The sequence below is a fragment of the Panthera pardus genome, unplaced genomic scaffold, assembly GCF_024362965.1.
Source record: "Panthera pardus isolate Hobbes unplaced genomic scaffold, ASM2436296v1 HiC_scaffold_13, whole genome shotgun sequence".
NCBI lineage: Eukaryota > Metazoa > Chordata > Mammalia > Carnivora > Felidae > Panthera > Panthera pardus.
The window spans coordinates 72,041,101-72,067,732 of NW_026526688.1; the positions used below are offsets into that span (position 1 = coordinate 72,041,101).

Consider the following 26,632-nt stretch of genomic DNA (forward strand, 5'->3'; position numbering starts at 1 on the left):
AGGGCACTTGTTTGGATGAGCACTGGGTGTCGTATGGAAACCAATTTGACAAATTATATTTAATAAAAAAAAGAAAGAAAGAAATCTAAACCAAAGGTTTGCAAGGCCTCTATACTGAAAACCACAAACACTGGTAAGATAAGATAAGGAAGGCAAAGAAATGGAGAGGTATATCATGCTTAATACTGTTAATGTATCCATTTTTCATAAACAGTCTACAGATTCAATGCAATCCCAGCGAAAATCCCAGGAATCATTTTGGTAGATATTGACAAAATGATACTAAGAGGTAATGAAAGACACACAATAGCTACATCAATACTAGAGAAGAAAAGCAACACGGGAAGATTTATACACTTTATTTTTAAAATTATTATAAAGCTAACATAACCAAGAGAGTTGGATATTGGTTTGAAAGAGTAACACAGAGATCAATGGACTCTTAGAGAATCCAAAAACAGATCCAGATTTGGATGTTCATTTATACAACCAACATATCAAGGCAATTCAATGAGGAAATTTTTTTTTTCAATAAATGATGTTGGAGCAACATATGATGTTGGATATGCATATGGAAAAAAATGAACATTGACCCATATTTCACACCACATACAAAAATTAATTCTGTATGGATCACAGCCATAAGTGTCGATGTTAAAATGGTAATACTTGTAGAAGAAAATAGGAGAAAATCTTTACCTTGTATGAAGCAAAGATGTTTACTTTTTATTTATTTTTTAAAGTTTATTTATTTTTGAGAGAGAGAGAGAGAGACAGGGAACAAGCGGGGGAGGGGCAGAGAGAGAGGGAAACACAGAATCTGAAGCAGTTTCCAGGCTCTGAGCTGTCAGCACAGAGCCCGACGTGGGGCTCAAATTCATGAACCATGAGATCATGACCTGAGCCGGAGTTGAACTCTTAACTGACTGAGCCACCCCCGGTACCCCAAAGCAAAGATGGTTAAATAGAAAAAACAAATCATGAAACATCAAAGCAAATGATAAATTAGAGTTCATCAAAATTTTAAATATTTTACTCTTCAAAAGATACCATTAAATAAACAGAAAGACAAGTCACACACTGGGAGAAAACATTCGCCACATATATATCAGCAAAGTAATTAAATCCAGAATATATAAAGTTTTACCACTAAATAAGAGAGCAAACAATTCAATTAAAAATGGGCAAGAGATCTGAACAGATATTTCACTAAAAATGATATAAGAATAGCCCATAAATGTCTGTTTCTATGTTCAATAATATTAATTATGAGGCAAAACCCCACTGGAATGTCTAAAATTTGAAAGTTTGCCAATGTCAAGACTTAGTGATGATGTGAGATACCTGGCATTTTTTTTATATGTTGCTGGTGGGAATGTAAAAAGGAACAACCACTGTGGAAAACAGTTCGGTGGTTTCTTAAGACGTTAAACATGCCTTCTCATACCACCCAGCTATTCCATCGCTAAGCATTTACCCAAAAGAAAGGTAAAGATATATTCAAACAAAGACTTGTATGCAGACATTTACAGCAGTTTTATTTGTAATAGCCAACAACTGGAAACAACTTAAATGTCTTTGTTCATGTGAACAAATAAAGAAAGATGTCGTATAGCCATACATGTAAAGAGCTATTAATTAGTCAGCAGATACATGCAACAACGTAGCTAAATCTCCAAATCATTATGTTGTGTGAATGGGACCACACATACAGGAATATCTCATTTTCAGATAAAATCTAGATACTGCAAACAAACCTGTAAGCACAGAAAGCAGATCAGTGATTGTCTGGGGACAGAGGAAGAGGGAGGAATTGATTGGAAAAAGACACAAGAAAACTTTTAAGGGGTGATGGGAATCTTTTTTTATGTTGAGTTTGGTGGTAGTTTCACAGGTGTATACATCTATCAAATAGAGTCCAGTTGTGTATTTTATATATGTGGGATTTATTGTATGTAAGTTATACATTGGTTAAGTTTTTTTTTTTTAAAGTCAAGGACTCAGATACACCTCAATGAACTATCTTCCTAAATAAGTAAGTAAATAAATAAGTAAATAAAGGGTCTAGGAGAGATGAGGGGCTATTTTCAACCCAGATGAAGTAGTGGAAGGTTACAGAATCTCCCCCAGGCAGGGGTCAAGAAAAGTTGGTTAATTGTTTATCAAACTTTTAACTGCCGTATGACAGATTAGAATCCGGAGAAGCCCCACAATTTATAATGACTCAGTCTTCTGCACTTGCAGCTTAATGTACACGTGTGCATGAGTATCCACTGAGAAACAGAAAGCAAAGAAAATGAAATAATTGGAAATGTGCTAAAAATGAAAAATACACAATCTGCAACAAAGAATCCCATTTAATTGGCTTAACATCAGAAGAGAGGATCAGTGGACTTGAAGTCAGGTTGATAGAAACAACTCCAACAGAACCACAAAAGAACAGAATAAACAGCAAAAATACAGAAGAGCACCTGACATCTATAGAACAATGTCAAAATGTCTGCCATACATGTATTTAGACTCCTGGAGGGGAGGGGGGGTGGGTGGAGAGAGTGGGGATACAAGAAGAAATATTTGAAACAGCTAGAAATAGTCTATGTTTGATAAAGCACTAACTCACAGATCCAAGAAGTTCAGCAAATCCTCATGCACGATAAATACAAAGAAAATCACACCTAAGCATATTGTTACCAAACTTCCATAATTCAAAGATAAAAAGGAAAAAAAAAACAGCCAAAGAATCATGGAAACTAGCAAATAATGAAACAAAAAATTAAGGACTGAGGAAAGGAAACAGACAAAAAACAAACCTGTTTCCCTTAAATTATACATCCAACAAAATATTCTTCAAGAGTTAATATATGTGAAGAAAAGAGTTGCCTGACTATTGCAATCATAACTTTAGACTGATGGAAAACTTAAAGATACTTTATTTTCATTTGGCTGAATTTCTATCAAAATTCTTTCAAATGCATTAATTTTCTGTTTCATGCATTAATTTGGAAGTTCACAGGTCTTTGAAACCTAAGTCTAGAGTCTCATTTGACCCTGTAAAAGCAAATATGCTATTGATCATATGCAAAATCATTTACAAACCACCAGAAAAACATATATATCCAGGAAAGATGGTGAAGCATAGTATTTAAGAGGATGGACACTGCTTAGCTACAAACACTGGTTCCACCACTAACTGAAGGTATGACATTAAGGCAAATTACTTTTCCGCTCTTGACTCCATTTCGTCACCTGGACATTAAGTGATAAGGTAGGACATTTCTCAAGGGGCTCGGTAAAGTTTTCGTTTTAATTCCGTTTTAACAGTGCTTAGAATATAGTATGTGCTTAATAAAATGTTGACTCCTATTTTCTGAAATTAGGTACAAAATTAGTCTGGCACCTCTCTGCTACATTGTTCAAGGCTTGGTTGATCTAAGGCAGCAGCACAGTAGTTCTCAAAGTGTTGTCTGTAACTTCTTGGGGATGCCCCCGAGACCCTTTAAAGGGTGTGTAAGATCGAAGCTGTTTTCATTACAGTACTGAGATATTATGTGCGCTTTTCATTCTCATTCTCTCAAAGGCACACAGTACAGCTTTCCACCAACTATGCAACATCTAACAATGTCCTCATTCTCCCAGCTAATGGAATGTGTGCTTGTGAAGAACTCTCTAAGGTAGCGGATTTAGTGTACAAATATATGTGTGTTCAGGGATTAACTCAGTTTGTTCTTAGAACTTGCACTGTGCTCTTCTCAGCAATCACTGGTTACACTCGCTATTATCTCTGCAACCTCATCATTGTGCAGTGTTATTATTTTAAAATTCCCAAGTCTTCCTTACACCTACATGTATACACAAAAAGCAACTATACTCTGCTGTTTTGTTTTGTAGTAATATTAAATTATGTTAAAGTTTTCTAAATTTTAAATTTTCACTCAGCTGTTAGTTTAGAAGTTGATAATATTTATTTGAATTTAAAGGGAAATGTATTTGTATCTTTCATATATTTAAGGATGCACTCTTGGCTTGAAAAGATGACACTGGAAGACTTTCTCAGGCCACAAATGTACCATCTACGCCTGCCACGGCGGACTTGACATCCTCCCAATACTTAAAACTCTTTCCAGATGATAGCCACGGCGATATTAACAAATGTGGTTTTTTGATAAAATGCAAAGTGTGTCAACATTTGGAAGATCTGAAAAGCTCAGTGAACCCGTATTTTCCAATGACCATGATGTTACAAAATCATATATTAATAAAGGATCCGTTCACAGAACACAGATTTTAGTGGTTTCATATCCCATATTGCAAGTAACCTTTAAGTTATGATCATTTCAAATTTTGAAATTTTTTACACCAGAAAAATCTACAATTATCTTAAAAAAATTTTTTTTTAATGTTGATTTATTTTTTGAGAGAGGGAGAGAGACAGAGCATGAACAGGGAAGGAGCAGAGAGAGAGGGAGACACAGCATCTGAAGCATCTCCAGGCTCTGAGCTGTCAGCACAGATGTGGGGCTTGAACTCACACACTGTGAGATCATGACCTGAGCCAAAGTCGGATGCTTAACTGACTGAGCCACTCAGGCTCCCCCACAATTATCTGAAAACACTATTAAATCACTCCTCCCTTTTCAACTGTGTACCAGAGTAAGGCTGGAATTTTTTCATATACTTCAAAAAACCTGATTTTGTTTTATATTTTGTTTTAATATATTTTAATATGTTTTAATATAATAAATTATATATTTTGTTTTAATATTAAGAAAATATTACTTTTTATTTCAGACAATTATATAATTATTGTGGGCTCTTATACCAAATGCACAGTTAGTGCTTACAAATAATATACTTTTGCTTTATATCTCACAAATCAGTTGGGTAACACCACTTTACTCTTCCACAGGCTGTACCTTAATGTGACACTAACTCTATATCCAGTGGATCCTTCCCTGTGATACTGGACAAGACAATGTCTTTCCTCTTCAAAGTCTATGCATGGCTCTAGACTCTAAAGCAACATGCTTTCTCCAGGGTAATTCTTTATACTTACCTCATCTTCCCTTAAAATGTTGACTCTTTCTTCTACTAGAATCCCTCAATGTATCCATTCATCCATCCAACCATTCATTTATGTGTTCATATATCCTGGAAATATTTATTAAGCACCTCTATCATTGCATTCTAAGACATCAGGTTTCAAGAATTCAAAACAAAAAGAAACAAAAACAAAACACCACTAGATCCTTAAGGAATGTGTCACGTAGGGATTGGGGTGTGGACAGAATAAAAACACACAAATTCAATTAAAAGGTGATCTCATGTGACAAGTGATGGGGACCCAGAAAATCTGCATCTAAATCTGACATGGTACATTGGTAAATGCTTCGTCAAAAAAAAAAAAAAAAAAAAAAAAAAGAGTTGAGTCTTCTAGAATAAGTAAGAAATAATAAGACATAGAAAACAAGAAAGGTATTCCAAGGAGTAGAAAAATACGTTCAAAAGACAAAGACAGAAACAAAAAAAGAGTTTGGTGTCCAGTTACAGCAAAGACAATATGGCTATAACACAGATTTCAAGTAAGAGAATAATCAAACACTGAACAGCAGAGTTAGACAGAAAAGTTAGGCTGTCAGAATACCTGCTTGAAATTATGAACACTGCATGTTTTTACATCACTTACAATGGCTTTTAACACGTGGCATGCAGCAAATTCTTAATACTCATACAATGACCAATGACTATTTATCGAGGACAGTTAATGTAAAGAAACATAGCCAAGTACCATTTCACTGTGTGTAAAATAGACTAAGACAACATTCAACTACCCATTTCCACTATGTACTGAAACAGATCCAATGTTAAGATAAAAATAACTCAACCAATATGACTCTGGTTTGATTTGTGTAGATAACCAAGGCCACAACATGCTGGTGAGGGAGATGTTCTAACTGCCCCCAGTTCGGACAGGAAACAAAAGTGTGAAGAAACAACTCTTTTCAGGACCTTCTTTACTTTTTTTAACCTTACTCTTCCTGTTTGAGCACCATATTGCCACCCAATGTCCCCTACTGGTATCTACCTTTCTTATTTATGTCACGCATACTACGTCTTTCAATTTTCTTTTTCTCTTATATTTAAAAGTCTACATCAACGAAACCATGCTCTTGATTGATGGTAGAAGGCAACATAATAAATGTGACTTTTGGTATTGGGCAAACAAGTTTATACTCCTCTTCTGAGTAACAAAGTTATTCTAGGGTTCCTAGAAATAAAATCCAAAGGACTACATCGATCCAAAGGAGTTGTCCGAGTATAGGACAAGTGGAAGAAAAACTTTTGTGGTAGATGGTCTTATGATACCCCTTATATACATACCTCTTATACAACCTTCTTGCCCTTGGCCAAGCCATCAGGTGAGTTGCACGTGGTAACCCAGTCTAAGTCAAGATAAATTCTTATAGCTTCCAAGGATGGGGAAGAAAGAGAGGGGGAAAGACAGCAAATTCTACTAGGTATAATTTAGTATCTAACCCAAGGAACAGACTCTAGCAAGAAATATCACAACTTTTCTATATACTGTTGCCGATATACATGTTTTTAAGCATAAGACAACAAAACATGAGCTTAAGAATTACTTGTAAATCAGTCACTACAAAAAAAAGAACCAGAAATAGATGCATGGCATATTAAATTATTATTTGGGGTAGAAGTGGAGAAAGAGGAATGTTACTTACAATTAGTGACTGTGAATATTTTAAAACATTTAAAAAACGGAATTTTACCCAAAGAATCTTCACTGAGAAAAGTGCCTTTGCTAATCACATTTACAAATGAATGTTAATCTGGTGTAAGAATATCTTGTTTTAAATACTACATATCAAGTATTGACAATGTTAATGTGTTTACCCAAATCTCTTCCATGCTACAGTTGTAATCGCCCATTGTGCTGTATCAATTAAACTCTAGGTTCACAAATACACAACTTAAATGTTTATATTATGTCAGTGGAACATTGAAATCCCTTGTCCTGTGTGTTAACAATATAAACCAAAGAACATTTGACTACTTATAATAGTAAGTATCTGAAGCTGCAAAATGATTGAAAATTGAGCACAATTAGCAGCTAATAATTTCAGTTCCTACAAACAAAATTAGACTAGTGAAATAACAAAACTTCTCTAATAAAACACACGGCATTAAAGTCACAGGGTTTCCCGACCTCACAGATGGAAACACCTGATGCAAGGTAAGGAGCCAAATAATCCCTCGTTAAAGCTAGAAATGCATATCAAGCTTTGAATAGTTTTAATTGATTTATGAAGGTCTAATTAAAAGTCAGGAATATACCGTATCCTGTCCCCAGACTCAAAAAACAAAATGGTTCTACATTACCTAATAAAGCGAAAACTCTGCCTGACATCCTGGCCTTTTGTAATCTAACCTCTCTTTACCTTAAATCTTTTTATAAATAAGTCCCCGCATAGCCTCATCACTCCAAGCAGGCCCCTCTCACATCACACATTTTTACTGAGTGCTTATGATCCATGGGACACTTCTATTAGGTGTCTGTGAACAGAATGAGAACTAAACAGCAATGGCGCCTCTGGCCACCGAATAGGAAGGAGTGTAATGGTGAAAACAGACAATTCCGCAAGCAATTACAGGACGATACGATCATATGACGGGCAAGTGCAGGGCCTTGAAGGAAAACATAACAAAACACTCCACGGAGACTCAGAAGGTCAGGGAAAGTTTCTGAGAAAGTAGAGCCTAGTTTGAGGTTTGAAGGATGAGCAGGTATGGGCCTCTCGATAACTGAGCAGAGGGAAAAGGGATCTAGAAGCAGAGGGAGGAGTAGAAGGATTTTCCACAAAGGAATACTGCCAAGTTGTGCTTGAGAAGTCTCGGTGTGCCCTTTCCCCCTTCACACCCCGGTTCCACGTGGACGCGCATGCACACCTGCACCCCGCACTCATCCCACTCACCTGCTTCCGGCACCGCGCCTCTCTTTTCCTCTGCCCAGAACACTCTTCCCACGCTTCTCTATATTTAAGTCCTACGGGTCCTGCAAAGTCCTACATGGGTCCTCTTTTAAAATCTCAGCTAAGAGCCAGATCCTCTCTAGAAAGCCTTCAATGTTTCCATCCTGCAAAGCGCTTTCTCTTTCAAGTTCTTCAGAACTTATTAAAAAGGCACCACGAATATTAAGCTCATTGTTAAGTGCTGACGTGTGTAATTCTGAGACTATTTCTGGGTTCTGTTATCTCTACGGGCAGACTTTAAATTCCCTCAAGTCGGGGGCTGTGTCATAAACTGTGCTTGTATGTCCCACAGTGACAACCATAATCCATAATAAACTTTATTGTGAGAAGTACAAAAAAGGGACTGAGCCTCTGAGAAGAGTATCGTAATACATAAAATAAGCCGAAGCTTCCAAAAATTACAAATTCAAAAAAAAAAAGTTCTTTCAATTCTTTATTATTACCAGATCAAGTGGAGATGATGGCATTTGCATTAGGTGTATGAGGAGTTCAAAGACTGGGGGGGATGTGAGAAAATTCAAATGATGGCACATGACTGGTCCAGCAGAATTACTCCACTTTCATTTCATCCCCATTCCTCAAGAAAATAATTTTCATACTGGCAAAAGTAAGACCAAAATCAAAATAACAAATTTAAGGTTCAAGATATGGAATGATGGTAAATATTCTAAATGAGTTTAAATCCATTCATTTGAAGAAACTGCATTACAACGTACTGAAAGCATTTGCGGATGAAAGAAGGGGAGAGTTAAAATCATCTTTAAAAATATTACAATGAAGAAGAGTGTTGATAGAGAACAAAGAATCCAGTCATTGCCTCAATTTTCAAAATAGAGAAGGTGAATTCCACCAACTACAGCCTAGAGAGCTTGACATTTCATTCCAGGCATGATTCCCAAGAGATTTTTAAATCTATGGTACGGTATGGCAACTCAAAATGTGAGGTGTTGTTACCTACAAGCTAGTGAAGTGTCTCAAGGAGCATATCATTTTAAATTGATCTAGTGTTATTTCCTTTTTTTTTTTAATGTTTATTTATTTTTGAGATAGAGAGAGACAGAGCATGAATGGGGGAGGGTCAGAGAGAGAGGGAGACACAGAAACTGAAGCAGGCTCCAGGCTCTGAGCTGTCAGCCCAGAGCCCGATGCGGGGCTCGAACTAACGGACGGTGAGATCATGACCTGAGCTGGAGTCGGACGCTTAACCGACTGAGCCACCCAGGCGCCCCTTCCTTTTGTTCTTAATAAGGGTACTTGGGATCTATTCTGCAGAAAGTGGAAATGCATTTTAGAAAGAAGTTTGACCAAGTCTATCACCTGTCACTCCTGGGCCACACGAAGGAATGCAAACTCCAAAGAAAGAGAGTTACTTGACGATGTAACTGGTTGGACATCCATGTAAAGAGGACTACTAACTCACGGACTCATATAAAGAAGAGGAAGGTATCTAGGATCGTGACAGATGTCCTTCCAGTTAGCATTTGTAACAGTTACTTGGATGAAGACATTAACTGTATCATAATCAAATCTGTTACGGCCTCTGAATTGGGAAGAATGGCTAATCTTCATCAAGGAATCAGAATCCAAAAATACCTTGACCTTCTGGAACAACAGGCTAACTAAAGGTAAAAATTAAATTTAATTGCAGCATCTTTAAAAGTCCCAACTTAAGTGGCCAAATGTATAATTGAGTAGAAGTGTATCTTCAGAAGAGTATGGATAAAAGGATGTATAATTAAACAGTACAGTGTGGATGTAAAAAAAAGTGGGGGGAAAAACAGATTCGATTTTTAGGATGATTTACTATATGGTATCCAGAGGAGATAATCAGATATATCCAATGATATCCGTCCACTCATCCATGTTTAGCTCGGGGCACCACATTTTAAGAAAAACACGAATGCATCCAAAAGAGAAATTCCCTGATGATAAGACTTACAAACCGTGTCAATTAAGGATGAGTTGAATGAACCGGATATTACCATAGAGACACAGGAGTTGTCATATATAAAAGCATTTTGTATAAGTGCTCTAAGACGTAAAAATCAGGATACGAATATTGCAGTGTTAAATAGTTTCATTCAATATAAGAAAAGGATTCTTGGGGCACCTGGGTGGCTCAGTCAGTTAATTGTCTGACTTCAGCTCAGGTCATGATCTTACGGTTCACGAGTTCGAGCCCCGCATTGGGCTCTGTGCTGACAGCTCAGAGCCTGGAGCCTGCTTCAGAGTCTGTGTCTCCCTCTCTCTCTGCCCCTCCCCTGCTCATGCTCTGTCTCTCTCTCTTCTTCTCTCTCTCTCAAAAATAAATAGAAACATTAAAAAATTAAAAATAAAACAAAATAAAATAGTTCTTATGCTTAGGATGGGTCAAATAAAGAAATGCCTCCTAAGTTCCAGATAATTCCTGACAAATAGTTTGCCTAGACTGATCTTACTATTCTCTGTGAATCTGGACATAAGGTCATCCACTAAGAATGAAAAAAATCAGGATAATGTGGGTGGGCTGGAAAACCTGGAAACATCTAAAACAAGCACGATGGAGAATTTGATACGGAATTATCCAAGAGAGGATAAAAGAACTTCCTAGCACTGTTAATCATCCCTTAAGCTGAAGTCAGAATGAACTAGATTCTGGTAGGTACAGTGGCTAGAGATCTGAAGTCTGCAGCAGAGTTGACATTGCTGTCCAAGATGAGTGTGGTGAGTAAAGAGAGGAAAACATGCGCAAATTGGGCGTGGCCAATGAACAATAACGGGAGAGAAGGATGTTGGGTAGTTGTGCATGAGTGGAAGGATCGGAAGGATAAGAGGCTGTGGAAGAAAGGACACGAAACTCTTAGCTTTCTGTTCAGCTGGGGCAATCCTGAGCAACGAGAAGACCCAGATGGGTAAATACCAGCAGACTCCAGGAGACCAGCAGAAGTAGAACAGGCCAAGGTGCTGTGAAAGCCAGACTCGTAGATGTTGAATGAGTCTTCGAACAATGACAGCTGATGAAAACCCTTCATTATTTTAGATTCCTGAGGAAAGGAGAATGTTCAGGATATCAAAAAGCACTGGTAATGGGGCGAGGGTAACATGAGTGAAGGATGTAAATTTAAAAAGATAGAGGGTAGAGGCACCTGGGTGGCTCACACGGTTAAGTGTCTGACGCTTGGTTTCGGCTCAGGTCATGATCTCACAGTCTGTGGGTTTGAGCCCCGTGTCGGGCTCTGGGCTGACAGCACAGAGCCTGCTTGGGATTGATTCTCTGTCTCCCTCTGTCTCTGCCCCTCCCCTGCTTTCTGTCTCTCTCTCTCAAAAATAAATAAACTTAAAAAAAAAAAAAAAGATAAAGGGTAACTGGATGATGATAAAAGAAATAACAGTTTACAAGCAGTTCTGAACAGACTGCATGCCATGAGAGAAAAGCACAGCAGTGTCTCTGGATGATGAAGACCATAATATTCCACAGAAGGTCAGTGGAAAACAAATATATTTTTTAAAAAATTATATCCTTAAACAAAATAACTTATAGCATCAAGACATAAAAAAACCTTAATTCAATCATTACAAAGACAACATAATTAATCTTATTAGACACCTACTATGTACCAGGCACTGTGGATCCAACGCTTGAATATCCTGAAAGAGATGGGAGTCTGGTAGGCAATACAGACATATTAACAGGAATTTTTAATGCAGTGTGATGCAGACAAAGGAGATATATATGTAGACAGGTCAGACCTGGAAAAAATTTCAGGATTAAGAAGTTTTTCTTCGCCCAACTTCCTTTCCCCAGGGTGCTCCCTCTCAAAGCCATCGTCTTCTGTTGGCTTCTTGCTAATTCCTACTACACTGAGGAGGAGGAGGTGGTCTGTGAGTTAATTAATTTTAGCTGCCTTTGATTTTCTGAAAGGGAGAGTACATTTTATAAAAAAGTATGAATTGCCAGAAAGCATTTCAGGTCATTGACATGAGTAACTACAAGCAGTTAAAATCACATTTTTGTAACAAGGGGGAATCATGACCAGAGACCCTCAGATTTTATAAGATAATCATTCTCTTCTACTGTAGGCTGAGGAAGAAGCTGGCCTATCTTCACTCCTTGCAAATAACTATTCATACTCAATAACCCTCATGGCTATAGGAAGATAAAATCTGTTGGCTTGAACCCAGGAAAGAGAAAAAAAATATGAAATAGGTCAGACACTTCCAAACTGTTTGAAAGAAATAAAATAAGCAAATATGATTCAGGATAGCCAAAAACTTATCCCAACCCCAAATAAGTCAACTAGTCTATGAACAACTAAATTTGTTCATAGAAAGCCCTAAAATTGCCCAAAGTTCTTATTGTATCAAGTCAAGATAGAGATACTCAAAACAAACTTATTGGATAAACACCTAATAAATACTTACTGAATAAATCTAGATGTTCTGGAGACTAAAAACTATTGCAATTATTAATATTTTACAAAGAAAATATCTTTCTGCAAATATGCAGAAAAATAATAAGTAGTGATGTTTAAGAAAAGTTGCTTAAACAACTTTTAGATGAATATTTATAATCAAATGGTGTAAAAATTAGTGCCATAAAAGTTATATATCCTAGCAAATGAAAGAGAAAAGCTAAGCAACTTCCTGGCAAATCTGACATATAGAAAATATTCTGAATAACTAATTTCCTCCAAAATACTTTCCCATCAATAACATGCTTTTTGCTTTATTCAAATACTGCTTTAGCTTTCCACTTCTCTTTACCTGGAAAAATTCATTAAGGCTAATTTGAATTTTTTTCTATTTTTGAAAAAATACTAACTACAGACATTTTGGGTATCTATATTGTTTTAAACTAACTTGTAAAAAAAATCAGTATTATCCCCTCTATAGTCATTATGAATTGTTAGCAAATGTAATGTATAAGTGTAAATATAAGATTTAATTTCCCTGACATGGTTTCTGACAAAATTCAAGGTTATCTAATCTTAATTTATAAAAAAAAATGATATTAACTAAAGATTTTAGGCTTTTTTGTTTGAAAAATGTCTGCAACAAAACAGCTAACATTTAGGCACAAACATATCTTATTGACATATTCATAATCATATGATAATGGTTTAATCACTTCTTTAGCTTTTAGTGCAATATTAATTAAAACAGTTTTTCAAAATGACACCTTAGAACAAAATTGTTTCATAAACCATAGTTATAAGAGATATAAGGACTAAGGCTTTGAAGTTTACCACATTTCTTTCTCCTTTGGTGTTGCCAGATATAAGTCAAATACCTTTACAGTTTCTTTCACATTCTCTAAATGACAGAAAACTATCTTAGATATATTATACCTGGAAGGGCCTTTAAGACATTATTTATATTCACATACTTTGAAACACCACACCATGTATAAGCACTTTATCTTTTTGTTGGGTTCCAAATAGAGAAAAATATAATTTTTATTTTCTATGTCATACACTAGAAAGAGATCTCCCAGTACAAGAAGAAACAGAATGTACCTATCTATTCATCACAAATTTCTACTAAACAAACTTCACCAACCTAAGTTGCCTGATACATTTAAAAACATGCAAGTGTTATATGAAATGTTTAAATATTACAACGCTAATTATTCTAGAATTTTCCTACTTTATGTCTGCAGTCTTTATGTAGAAAGCCTATTGTTGTGACAAGAAGTAAAGCTTATATATTTTAACTTTGTAGTTCTTATTTTTCTGTTGAGTCAAAGATCCCTCTGGACTACCACCTAAAAATAGAGCGACTCAAATGTTTAAATACAGTATCAGGGGCTGCATGACCCTTTGAAGCAGATATACAGACTTGAGTTGGTTAATAACTAAACAGAACACAGACCATCTCACAAAAAAAGCAATAGAGTTTATATGGCTTTTTGACAAATTAAAGTTTGCTTCGAAATTTTAGATTTTCATACTGTTGTGATATTTTTGTTGCTCTTGATTTTTACCACTCTTCATAACATAGCACCTGAAATGACCCCTCTTGAAAAGAAAACATAGCCATTTTCGGAAAAGCAACAGATTACTTCTGCACTATGAACCAAGATATGAAAATCTCCACCATTAAGTGCTTCAACGTTTATGTATCTGTCACCAGAGGGTTAATGACGTTCCCACCAAGACTAGTTCAAGTAAGTAGGTAGACCTTTAATGATACCACCAATGGAGGGCTGAGCCTGAAAAAAATCACTACTGATACAAAACAAAAGCTCAAAAAAACCCATATGTATATAGATATCTAGAGAGAGAGAGAGCTCCTCTTCTATTTAAAACTCAGACGGATTTTCAATATATTGTAAACCAAGGTGCCTTTGACCAGTTACCGTTAAGTGAGAGGTTCACTGTGGTTTATTTCAGAAGACACAAACTGTTTTATCAAGTGCAAAATGAAGGAAGAACCATATGAAAATAAGCGAGCAAAAGAAAGACGCACGAAATCCATAGCCTGAATCACATGATCACGATGCACCGCAGCCCCTCGCACGACCGACCGCCACAGCGAAGCTGCTCAGCTCACCACTACAGGCTGCAGCCACAGACCCGACGCGCAGAGGCTGCTGTGATCCCCTGCTTACCATTACCCCGAAGCGCGGCGGTCACAATGAAAACAGAAATTAGACTGCCAAATTAGACCGCGAGCGCGCGCGCGCGCGCGGGCACACACACACACGCACACGCACACGCACACACTTACTCTTCGGTCGAGCCCCGAGCAGCCCGGCTGGAAGTTTGCTGGATGCTTTGTCTAAGCAATTCAGCAATCGTTCGCGGTTTGCTCTCCAGAAGGGCGATTGGCTCGCCCACGCAGCAGCCGGCGGGGTGAAGTTGCGGTAAAGCCGGGGCGCGGCCTCGAGCCCCGGCCGGCTCTGAGGTCCCCGCCGCCCTTTGCTCTGCCGCAGCTGAACCTCGCGTGCGCCGGAGGCCCGGGCGCCCCGGCCGTGGGAGAGCAGCGGCCCCAGCGCGCCCCGCGCGTTCTCACGCCCCGGCCGTGCGAGCCCGGCCGCTGGCGCTGCGCGGCCCGGCGCCTACCCCCTCAGTCCTCTTCCCTCTGGCCCCGCAGCTCCCCCGGGCCCTGAGCCGGGCCCCCGGGCGCCGTCTCCTCTGCTCCCTCGCTCCTCCCCAGCGTGGGAACCGCGCCCCGGCCCCCGGGGGCTGAGCAGCTGGGAGCGCATGGAAGTCTCCCCAGGGAGGAGAAGGGGGACGAACCCAGCCCTGGAGCCCCGGCAGATGGCCTGCCCCTCTGGGGAGCCCCGACCCGCGTGGGCGCGCAACGACCACTTACTCGCTGGCTTCCCAGACCTCGCGGCTGCGTTTCGGGATCTCCGGCAGCTCCTGGGCGCGCCTCGCAAATCCCCACTGCCAACGCAGAAAGAGAGTGGGCGTCAGGAACCAGCGAGGGTGAGCGGGAGAGGGGACCCTACAGCGGCACCTGTCAGTCCGTGCTCGAGTGCACCTACCGCACAGGCGACCGCGGTACTCACGCTCGGGCTCACTCCCGTCTACCTGCTCAACAGGCTGGGCGGGACGCGACGTGCCTTGCAAACCGTATTCCCCGCGCTGCTCCCAAACACTCAATCGGTTCTGGCCGTGGTCCCTCCCTGTCTCCGTATCTGTCTGCTGACCCCGAAGGATCCCTTATAATCCCTTTCCCTACTGCATTCAAGTTCTTTTCAGAATCCCTCCCCTTCTCTGCACCGAAAGACTGAAAAAGAAAGTAGCGACTAAAACGCACCATGGTGAGGTCACTCAGGGTCTGGGTCCTGCCGAGGCTCGTGACGCTCCCCGCCCCTTCTCCCCCGACCCAGCCTGCCGCAGGTATGGGTCGCCTAGGGCGGCTCCCCAGCTGCTCTCGGCTTTTTGCCTGGGATCGAGAGCAGCGAAACTGTCGGAAAGCTTCGAAAAAACCTGCTTTGGAAAATCAGCTCAGTGTTGGAGTCCCACCCACTACGCCCAGACTAGGGCTGGGGACCTGAGTCCTGGCCTCTCCAGCCGTCACATCGCCATCCCAGCACTTACTGTGTGGAGACTGAGACGAAGGGACAGGGACAAAGAAAGAGAAACAAACAAAACAAAAACAAAAGGAGGGAACTCAAGGAAAATCTGCTCCCCCCTCCGCCCCCCAAATCTTCTCCACCATGCATTGCTCCGGAAGATCTGTCGTTTTCAGTAGTTAAAACCTCCAACATTTCTGCTGAGAAGTTAATCTCAGCACAGATGGTTTTCCTGTCCTGGTTTAAAGGTTTAAAAACAATCTACGCCTTTGCAAATGCAACCTTATGGTTGCACAGTATATACCATCTTCCCAATAGAGTTCTGATACAGCTTGGTTCAGTGCATTTAGTTCTGCTGGGTGTGTGTGTATCCCAGCACAGAAAAATAAATTCTGATATTGATTTTGAGTCAATTTTCTGACTTAAAAATGTCATTATGCTATTTCGTTGTGAATTCATAATTAATCATGATTACCGTGTGATCCTTCTTCAAATTCAGTAACTCTGAAACATTGTTCTTGGTTATCTACAATTCTTAAATCTCTCCCAAACCCCACCACATAATCTGGTCTCATGTTAGATTCACCACATTTGCAAAATTTTCTCCCAGCCTTGTCGACTATGCTCTCCTCATGGCAGACATTAGTCAGAATAAGCAAAGAAGGGGAAAAAAAGTCATTTAATTTTTTTAAAAAAGGCATTTAAATAAACTTTGCCTTAGTATCAGGCAAAAAGTTCAGAGCTATAAATTTGAATTTTTTTGGTTCTACCATATCTGAAACCTTCTCTTCCCCTATAACCAACCCATGAAAATGTCTTAAGTCAGTAGGGCTTTTGTCTTCAGTGCTCTTAGAATTTAAGACCTAGAATAAAAAATAAAAATAAATACCAAGTAATGCATTGTTCACTAAAACTGCAGTAGGTGACTCTGTTAGCATTGTGTGATTGTCTCAAGCGATCTCAAGGAGAAATGAAGAACAGGAAGAACTGGAAAACCAGTTAGGTAGAGGCACGCAAACAATATTTTTACACAACCGGATATGATAGATACATAATGTATTGAGATGACTAAGGATCTTCATTGTGTCTATGTAGAAAGCACAAAACCTTAATTTTTACAACTATATTACATTTATAACTACATTATATTTTACAACTGTATATACATATTTTTACGACTGAATTATACCTTATGATGTACAAGTATCTGGAGAAGTACTTGTGAGCACATGTACCCCTTTCCCTTTTGTATATATAATTCTCTGTAGCTAACAAGCTTTGAAGTAATTCTTCGGAGCAATCTGAAATACTATGTCCCAGGCTATAGTCCTCAGTAAGACAACCTACTGTGGGGTTGGCTTTCTTTCAGTGGACACCATCATTAGAAGAGGGCCCTTACTATAATTGTTAAAAAATAAATTTGATGATGTGGAAGCTCAGAGGACAAACAGCTATCTTCTGACAGGAGAAATACTTCTTAACAGAGCAGCATTAGAGTTAGGCCTTAAAAGTTTGGTCATCTTTAAGAAAAGATGAAATACAGGAAATGTCTGTTCATTTTGTTTTGTTTTTGGGCCAAGGGAAACTTGTGAAGAAGGGCATGGAGGTGGGAAGGCATCAAGACCAATATTCAAGAAACAGAGAGTGATGCCATTAGGTAGAAATGCCAAGCAAATGGGAAAAAAAAAAAAAGTATAGGAAGATAAAGTGGAAACATCAGTTGGGGCCAAATGATCTCATTGGCCTGTCTTCTAGTTGCTGCACGGAAGACTTGTATAAAAACAGCGTTTGTGTTTTTGTGTTCCTTTACTGGCATTACTCTTGTCAATATTCCTTTCATCCTGGAACACGACTTGCTTAACCCATTCTTCTCTGCCTTTACCATCCTGGTATCCCATAGCACACCAGAATCCATAGTACGTTTAACTTCAGTCCTCTCTGCAGGGGCCTACCAGTTTTACCAAGGGTAGACTCTCAGCTTGTATTCTCCTTCTCCCATCTTTTACGACTTCCAGGCAATGGGGTGTGTGGGAAAAGCAGCCAATCTAGGGTGCCGGGTGATTGTGAAAAACATGTTCTAATCTGAATGTTTGATACGCCCTGACAAAAGGTTAAGAGTTCCCTGCTGTTATGGAAGGAATCTTTGTAGCTAAGTGCGTAGCAATGTATACGGTTCCTAAGAGGGATTCAGTAAAATAATTATTGAGTGGCTAAATGCATATATGAGTGTTTCATCATCTTCCAGGTCTGCTCTTCTGTCTTATAATGTGTAGGTTAAAGCCTACTTGTCTCCACTTTATTGAGAATCAGAAAGTTGTCATGACAACTTAATAAAAATGTTAACAAGGACAAATATTTGGTTGAAAGCAATCCTTGGTATTCTTGTCAGCTTTGGCAGAAAAGCTCAAGTTTTTCTTCTCAAAATGCTTTGTTTTTCCTGTATCCACAATTGATGATAGCACAGAAACATTTAAATGTGTATTCTTTGCACACTTACAAATGACAATGGCAACCAGACGTGTGATCTAACGCCTTGCTACTCAAGATATCAGCAATATCAGCATGACCTGTCTTCTTGTCAGAAATACAGACCCTTGGACCTCACTCCAAACCTACTGAATCAGAATATTCATTTCACAACATCTTCAGGTGAGTCTTATGCATATTAAAGTTCGAGAAGCCCTGATCTAATATCAATGCATTTAGTATGCTAGACCTAGAAACAGGTTGCATGAATCTGTTGAAATCTAGGAATTTTGAGAACGAGCATCTTTTTTTTTTTTTCTGGAATATTATTACCAAGTCAGTTTAAATAAAGTAATGAGACTAATTAAGTCATCTCTGCTGGCTTCTTGGTCCACTTAAGAACCAAACACAACTTCATAAACCAAAGGGAATTGAGAGAGAAATGAGGGGGGGCGGGCGCAATGTGGCAGGAGGGAAGATATGAGAAACATTGTATACTTTTGTATTTTATATCCTTTTTAAATATATGTCACAGGCAGAGCTTCACTTTATTTTTTAGCAAACAAACTACTTGATTGTACTGTTTATCAAATCAGGATAACTTGTCAAACACAAGAAAGATAACTTCATTATCTTTTTCCCCTTTATTACTCTTTTTTTCTTCCTTCTTAAGATTATTTACTTCCTAAATTTTTTAAATGTTTATTTACGCTTATTTACTTTCAATTCGTTTGAAATACAACTAGTTAGACAGACTTTACATTAGTAACTTGTAATTATGGGGGCCATGTTAGTACTCCAAAATGTCCCTTTTAGAATGTGAAGTATTAATTAGGAAAAGGCCATGTAGAGTTGGAGTCCCTAAATTTCCAGCTCTGGTATAGACATTCATGAAGCAGTTTGGACTCCAAGAGATTCTAATGGTGACAGAAACGTTCACCATGTTGTCTCAGATGGTGTTTGTTATCAGTAAATAGGGTGGTAGGCAGAATAATGTGCCCTCCTTGCCCAAAGATGCCCATGCCATCCCTGAAAACTATGACTATGTTACAATATGGCAAGGGGAAATTAGGTTGCACATAGAATTAAGATTGCTTGGGGTGCCTGGGTGGCTCAGTTGGTTGAGCATCTGACTCTCGATTTCGGCTTAAGCCATGATCTCATGGTTCATGAGTTCCAGCCATGCATGGGGCTCCTGTGCTGACAGCGTGCAGCCTGCTTGGGATTCTGTCTCTCTCCCTCTGCCCCTCTCCCTGCTGTATCTCTCTCTCTCTCTCTCTCTCTCTCTCTCTCTCTCTCTCTCTCTCAAAATAAATAAATAAACTTTAAAAGGAAAAAGAAAAAAATTTTTTTTTTAAAAAAGGTTGCTAATCAACTGACCTTGAGATGGGGAGATTATCTTAGATGAGCCATATGACACACTGTAATCGCAAGGGTCCTTATAAATGAAAACTGGAGGGGAGCCTGGGTGGTTCAGTCAGTAAAGCATCCGACTTTGGCTCAGGTCCTGATCTCATGGCTCATGAGTTTGAGCCCGGCGTTGGGCTCTGTGTTGACAGCTCGGACCCTGGAGCCTGCTTCAGATTCTGTGTTTCCCTCTCTTCTCTCTCTGCCCCTCCCCTGCTCACACTCTGTCTCTCTCTTTCTCAAAAATAAATAAACATTAAAAAAATATTTTTTAATGAAAAATGGAGACAAGACAGTCAGGGTTAGAGTCAGCGGGATGCAGTGTAGAAAGACCTGACCAGCAATTGCTGGGCTGGAAGATGCAAAGGGGTTATTACCAAGGGATGTGTGCAGCCTCTAGAAACGGGATTAAGGTAAGAAATCCTATTCTCCCTGAAGTCCTCCAGAAAAGAAGCAGCCCTGCCAATATTTTGATTTTTAATCTGATGAGACTCATTTCAGAGTCTCAGTTTGTTTGTTTCAAGCAACTAGGTTTGCAGGTATTTGTTGCAGCAGCAGTGGGCAACATTGGTACTGGAGAGTGAACTGCGGTGGTAACACCTAGAAATGGGGAAGTGGCTTTGAAATGGGGCATCAGCAAAGCCTGCAAGGATTTTATTGAATATGATTTTTTAAAAGCCTGAGTTGCTTTGTTTTTTTTGTTTTTTTTTTTTTGTAGTTAAGAAAAGTATTTTTTATTTCACTGTTTACACAGAAATACAGTAAGTTTTTGAATACTGAATTTGAATCCTGCAACCTTTAATATATAATGGGTTAATCAACTTTGCATTTCTTCTATAAATGTTGCTAACTTTTTTATTGCAAACAATTTGCCGATACATCTAACTTCTTGCCTATTTTGATTAATGTGTGTTTTTTTTTTTTTTAATATATGAAATTTACTGTCAAATTGGTTTCCATACAACACCCAGTGCTCATCCCAAAAGGTGCCCTCCTCAATACCCATCACCCACCCTGCCCTCCCTCCCACCCTGCCCTCCCTCCCCCCCCCCCCCCATCAACCCTCAGTTTGTTCTCAGTTTTTAACAGTCTCTAATGCTTTGGCTCTCTCCCACTCTAACCTCTTTTTTTTTTTTTTTTTTTTTCCTTCCCCTCCCCCATGGGTTTCTGTTATGTTTCTCAGGATCCACATAAGAGTGAAACCATATGGTATCTGTCTTTCTCTGTATGGCTTATTTCACTTAGCATCACACTCTCCAGTTCCATCCATGTTGCTACAAAAGGCCATATTTCATTTTTTCTCATTGCCACGTAGTATTCCATTGTGTATATAAACCACAATTTCTTTATCCATTCATCAGTTGATGGACATTTAGGCTCTTTCCATAATTTGGCTATTGTTGAGAGTGCCGCTATAAACATTGGGGTACAGGTGCCCCTATGCATCAGTACTCCTGTATCCCTTGGATAAATTCCTAGCAGTGCTATTGCTGGGTCATAGGGTAGGTCTATTTTTAATTTTCTGAGGAACCTCCACACTGCTTTCCAGAGCGGCTGCACCAATTTGCATTCCCACCAACAGTGCAAGAGGGTTCCTGTTTCTCCACATCCTCTCCAGCATCTATAGTCTCCTGATTTCTTCATTTTGGCCACTCTGACTGGCGTGAGGTGGTATCTGAGTGTGGTTTTGATTTGTATTTCCCTGATAAGGAGCGACGTTGAACATCTTTTCATGTGCCTGTTGGCCATCCGGATGTCTTCTTTAGAGAAGTGTCTATTCATGTTTTCTGCCCATTTCTTCACTGGGTTATTTGTTTTTCGGGTGAGGAGTTTGATGAGCTCTTTATAGATTTTGGATACTAGCCCTTTGTCCGATGTGTCATTTGCAAATATCTTTTCCCATTCTGTTGGTTGCCTTTTAGTTTTGTTGGTTGTTTCCTTTGCTGTGCAGAAGCTTTTTATCTTCATAAGGTCCCAGTAATTCACTTTTGCTTTTAATTCCCTTGCCTTTGGGGATGTGCCGAGTAAGAGATTGCTACGGCTGAGGTCAGAGAGGTCTTTTCCTGCTTTTTCCTCTAAGGTTTTGATGGTTTCCTGTCTCACATTCAGGTCCTTTATCCATTTTGAGTTTATTTTTGTGAATGGTGTGAGAAAGTGGTCTAGTTTCAACCTTCTGCATGTTGCTGTCCAGTTCTCCCAGCACCATTTGTTAAAGAGACTGTCTTTTTTCCATTGGATGTTCTTTCCTGCTTTGTCAAAGATGAGTTGGCCATACGTTTGTGGGTCTAGTTCTGGGGTTTCTATTCTATTCCATTGGTCTATGTGTCTGTTTTTATGCCAATACCATGCTGTCTTGATGATGACAGCTTTGTAGTAGAGGCTAAAGTCTGGGATTGTGATGCCTCCTGCTTTGGTCTTCTTCTTCAAAATTACTTTGGCTATTCGGGGCCTTTTGTGGTTCCATATGAATTTTAGGATTGCTTGTTCTAGTTTCGAGAAGAATGCTGGTGCAATTTTGATTGGGATTGCATTGAATGTGTAGATAGCTTTGGGTAGTATTGACATTTTGACAATATTTATTCTTCCAATCCATGAGCAGGGAATGTCTTTCCATTTCTTTATATCTTCTTCAATTACCTGCATAAGCTTTCTATAGTTTTCAGCATACAGATCTTTTACATCTTTGGTTAGATTTATTCCTAGGTATTTTATGCTTCTTGGTGCAATTGTGAATGGGATCAGTTTCTTCATTTGTCTTTCTGTTGCTTCATTGTTAGTGTATAAGAATGCAACTGATTTCTGCACATTGATTTTGTATCCTGTGACTTTGCTAAATTCATGTATCAATTCTAGCAGACTTTTGGTGGAGTCTATCGGATTTTCCATGTATAATATCATGTCATCTGCAAAAAGCGAAAGCTTGACTTCATCTTTGCCAATTTTGATGCCTTTGATTTCCTTTTGTTGTCTGATTGCTGATGCTAGAACTTCCAGCACTATATTAAACAGCAGCGGTGACAGTGGGCATCCCTGTAGTGTTCCTGATCTCGGGAAAAAGCTCTCAGTTTTTCCCCGTTGAGGATGATGTTAGCTGTGGGCTTTTTATAAATGGCCTTTATGATCTTTAAGTATGTTCCTTCTATCCCGACTTTCTCAAGGGTTTTTATTAAGAAAGGGTGCTGGATTTTGTCAAAGGCCTTTTCTGCATCGATTGACAGGATCATATGGTTCTTCTCTTTTTTTTTGTTAATGTGATGTATCACGTTGATCGATTTGCGAATGTTGAACCAGCCCTGCATCCCAGGAATGAATCCCACTTGATCATGGTGAATAATTCTTTTTATATGCTGTTGAATTCGATTTGCTAGTATCTTATTAAGAATTTTTGCATCCATATTCATCAGGGATATTGGCCTGTAGTTCTCTTTTTTTACTGGGTCTCTGTCTGGTTTAGGAATCAAAGTAATACTGGCTTCATAGAATGAGTCTGGAAGTTTTCCTTCCCTTTCTATTTCTTGGAATAGCTTGAGAAGGATAGGTATTATCTCTGCTTTAAATGTCTGGTAGAACTCCCCTGGGAAGCCATCTGGTCCTGGACTCTTATTTGTTGGGAGATTTTTGATAACCGATTCAATTTCTTCGCTGGTTATGGGTCTGTTCAAGCTTTCTGTTTCCTCCTGATTGAGTTTTGGAAGAGTGTGGGTGTTTAGGAATTTGTCCATTTCTTCCAGGTTGTCCAATTTGCTGGCATATAATTTTTCATAGTATTCCCTGATAATTGTTTGTATCTCTGAGGGATTGGTTGTAATCATTCCATTTTCATTCATGATTTTATCTATTTGGGTCATCTCCCTTTTCTTTTTGAGAAGCCTGGCTAGAGGTTTGTCAATTTTGTTTATTTTTTCAAAAAAACCAACTCTTGGTTTCGTTGATCTGCTCTACAGTTTTTTTAGATTCTATATTGTTTATTTCTGCTCTGATCTTTATTATTTCTCTTCTTCTGCTGGGTTTAGGCTGCCTTTGCTGTTCTGCTTCTATTTCCTTTAGGTGTGCTGTTAGATTTTGTATTTGGGATTTTTCTTGTTTCTTGAGATAGGCCTGGATTGCAATGTATTTTCCTCTCAGGACTGCCTTCGCTGCATCCCAAAGCGTTTGGATTGTTGTATTTTCATTATCGTTTGTTTCCATATATGTTTTAATTTCTTCTCTAATTGCCTGGTTGACCCACTCATTCGTTAGTAGGGTGTTCTTTAACCTCCATGCTTTTGGAGGTTTTCCAGACTTTTTCCTGTGGTTGATTTCAAGCTTCATAGCATTGTGGTCTGAAAGTATGCATGGTATAATTTCAATTCTTGTAAACTTATGAAGGGCTGTTTTGTGACCCAGTATATGATCTATCTTGGAGAATGTTCCATGTGCACTCGAGAAGAAAGTATATTCTGTTGCTTTGGGATGCAGAGTTCTAAATATATCTGTCAAGTCCATCTGATCCAATGTATCATTCAGGGCCCTTGTTTCTTTATTGACTGTGTGTCTAGATGATCTATCCATTTCTGTAAGTGGAGTGTTAAAGTCCCCTGCAATTACCACATTCTTATCAATAAGGTTGCTTATGTTTATGAGTAATTGTTTTATATATCTGGGGGCTCGGGTATTTGGCGCATAGACATTTATAATAGTTAGCTCTTCCTGGTGGATAGACCCTGTGATTATTATATAATGCCCTTCTTCATCTCTTGTTACAGCCTTTAATTTAAAGTCTAGTTTGTCTGATATAAGTATGGCTACTCCAGCTTTCTTTTGGCTTCCAGGAGCATGATAAATAGTTCTCCATCCCCTCACTCTCAATCTAAAGGTGTCCTCAGATCTAAAATGAGTCTCTTGTAGACAGCAAATAGATGGGTCTTGTTTTTTTATCCATTCTGATACCCTATGTCTTTTAGTTGGCGCATTTAATCCATTTACATTCAGTGTTATTATAGAAAGATACGGGTTTAGAGTCATTGTGATGTCTGTATGTTTTATGCTTGTAGTGATGTCTCTGGTACTTTGTCTCACAGGATCCCCCTTAGGATCTCTTGTAGGGCTGGTTTCGTGGTGACAAATTCCTTCAGTTTTTGTTTGTTTGGGAAGACCTTTATCTCTCCTTCTATTCTAAATGACAGACTTGCTGGATAAAGGATTCTTGGCTGCATATTTTTTCTGTTTAGCACACTGTAGATATCGTGCCAAGCCTTTCTGGCCTGCCAAGTTTCAAAGGAGAGATCAGTCACGAGTCTTATAGGTCTCCCTTTATATGTGAGGGCCCGTTTATCCCTTGCTGCTTTCAGAATTTTCTCTTTATCCTTGTATTTTGCCAGTTTCACTATGATATGTCGTGCAGAAGATCGATTCAAGTTACGTCTGAAGGGAGTTCTCTGTGCCTCTTGGATTTCAATGCCTTTTTCCTTCCCCAGTTCAGGGAAGTTCTCAGCTATAATTTGTTCAAGTACCCCTTCAGCACCCTTCCCTCTCTCTTCCTCCTCTGGGATACCAATTATGCGTATATTATTTTTTTTTAGTGTATCACTTAGTTCTCTAATTTTCCCCTCATACTCCTGGATTTTTTTATCTCTCTTTCTTTCAGCTTCCTCTTTCTCCATAACTTTATCTTCTAGTTCACCTATTCTCTCCTCTGCCTCTTCAAGCCGAGCCATCGTGGATTCCATTTTGTTTTGCAATTCGTTTAAAGCGTTTTTCAACTCCTCGTGACTGTTCCTTAGTCCCTTGATCTTTGTGGCAAGAGATTCTCTGCTGTCCTGTATACTGTTTTCAAGCCCAGCGATTAATTTTATGACTATTATTCTAAATTCACTTTCTGTTATATTATTTAAATCCTTTTTGATCAGTTCATTAGCTGTTGTTATTTCCTGGAGATTCTTCTGAGGGGAATTCTTCCGTTTGGTCATTTTGGAGAGTCCCTGGCGTGGTGAGGACCTGCAGTGCACTTCCCCTGTGCTGTGGTGTATAACTGGAGTTAGTGGGCGGGGCCGCAGTCCGACCCGATGTCTGCCCCCAGCCCACTGCTGGGGCCACAGTCAGACTGGTGTGTGTCTTCTCTTCCCCTCTCCTAGGGGTGGGATTCACTGTGGGGTGGCGTGTCCCGTCTGGGCTACTTGCACACTGCCAGGCTTGTGTTGCTGGGGATCTGGCGTATTAGCTGGGGTGGGTGGGCAAGGTGCACGGGGGCTGGAGGGGCAGGCTTAGCTCGCTTCTCCTTAGGTGATCCACTTCAGGAGGAGCCCTGTGGCAGCGGGAGGGAGTCAGATCCGCTGCCGGAGGTTTGGCTCCGCAGAAGCACAGAGTTGGGTGTTTGCGCGGAGCGAGCAAGTTCCCTGGCAGGAACTGGTTCCCTTTGGGATTTTGGCTGGGGGATGGGCGGGGGAGATGGCGCTGGCGCCTTTGTTCCCCGCCAAGCTGAGCTCTGCCGTCCGGGGGCTCAGCAGCTCTCCCTCCCTTTGTCCTCCAGCCTTCCCGCTTTCCGAGCAGAGCTGTTAACTTCTGACCTCCCAGACGCTAAGTCGCGCTTGCTGTCGGAACACAGTCCGTCCGGCCCCTCCGCTTTTGCCAGCCAGACTCGGGGGCTCTGCTTGGCCGGCGAGCCGCCCCTCCGCCCCGGCTCCCTCCCGCCAGTCCGTGGAGCGCGCACCGCCTCGCCGCCCTTCCTACC

The 26,632-nt window shown here is 39.7% G+C and overlaps 1 protein-coding gene across 8 annotated transcripts in view; it reads right to left on the reverse strand.

Annotated features, from left to right (window-relative positions):
- GUCY1A1 (guanylate cyclase 1 soluble subunit alpha 1) overlaps window positions 1-16,098 on the reverse strand; it is a 61,470-nt gene extending 45,372 nt beyond the window's left edge. Inside the window, exons 1-2 of one of the 8 annotated variants that reach the window (XM_019441172.2) lie at window positions 16,076-16,098; window positions 15,342-15,415 (exon numbers count right to left, since the gene is read on the reverse strand). The gene's annotated coding sequence lies outside the window, so the exon portion shown is untranslated. The other 7 variants (XM_019441169.2, XM_019441170.2, XM_019441168.2 and 4 more) reach the window with 7 other exon arrangements.
- Window positions 16,099-26,632: the final 10,534 nt, after the last annotated feature.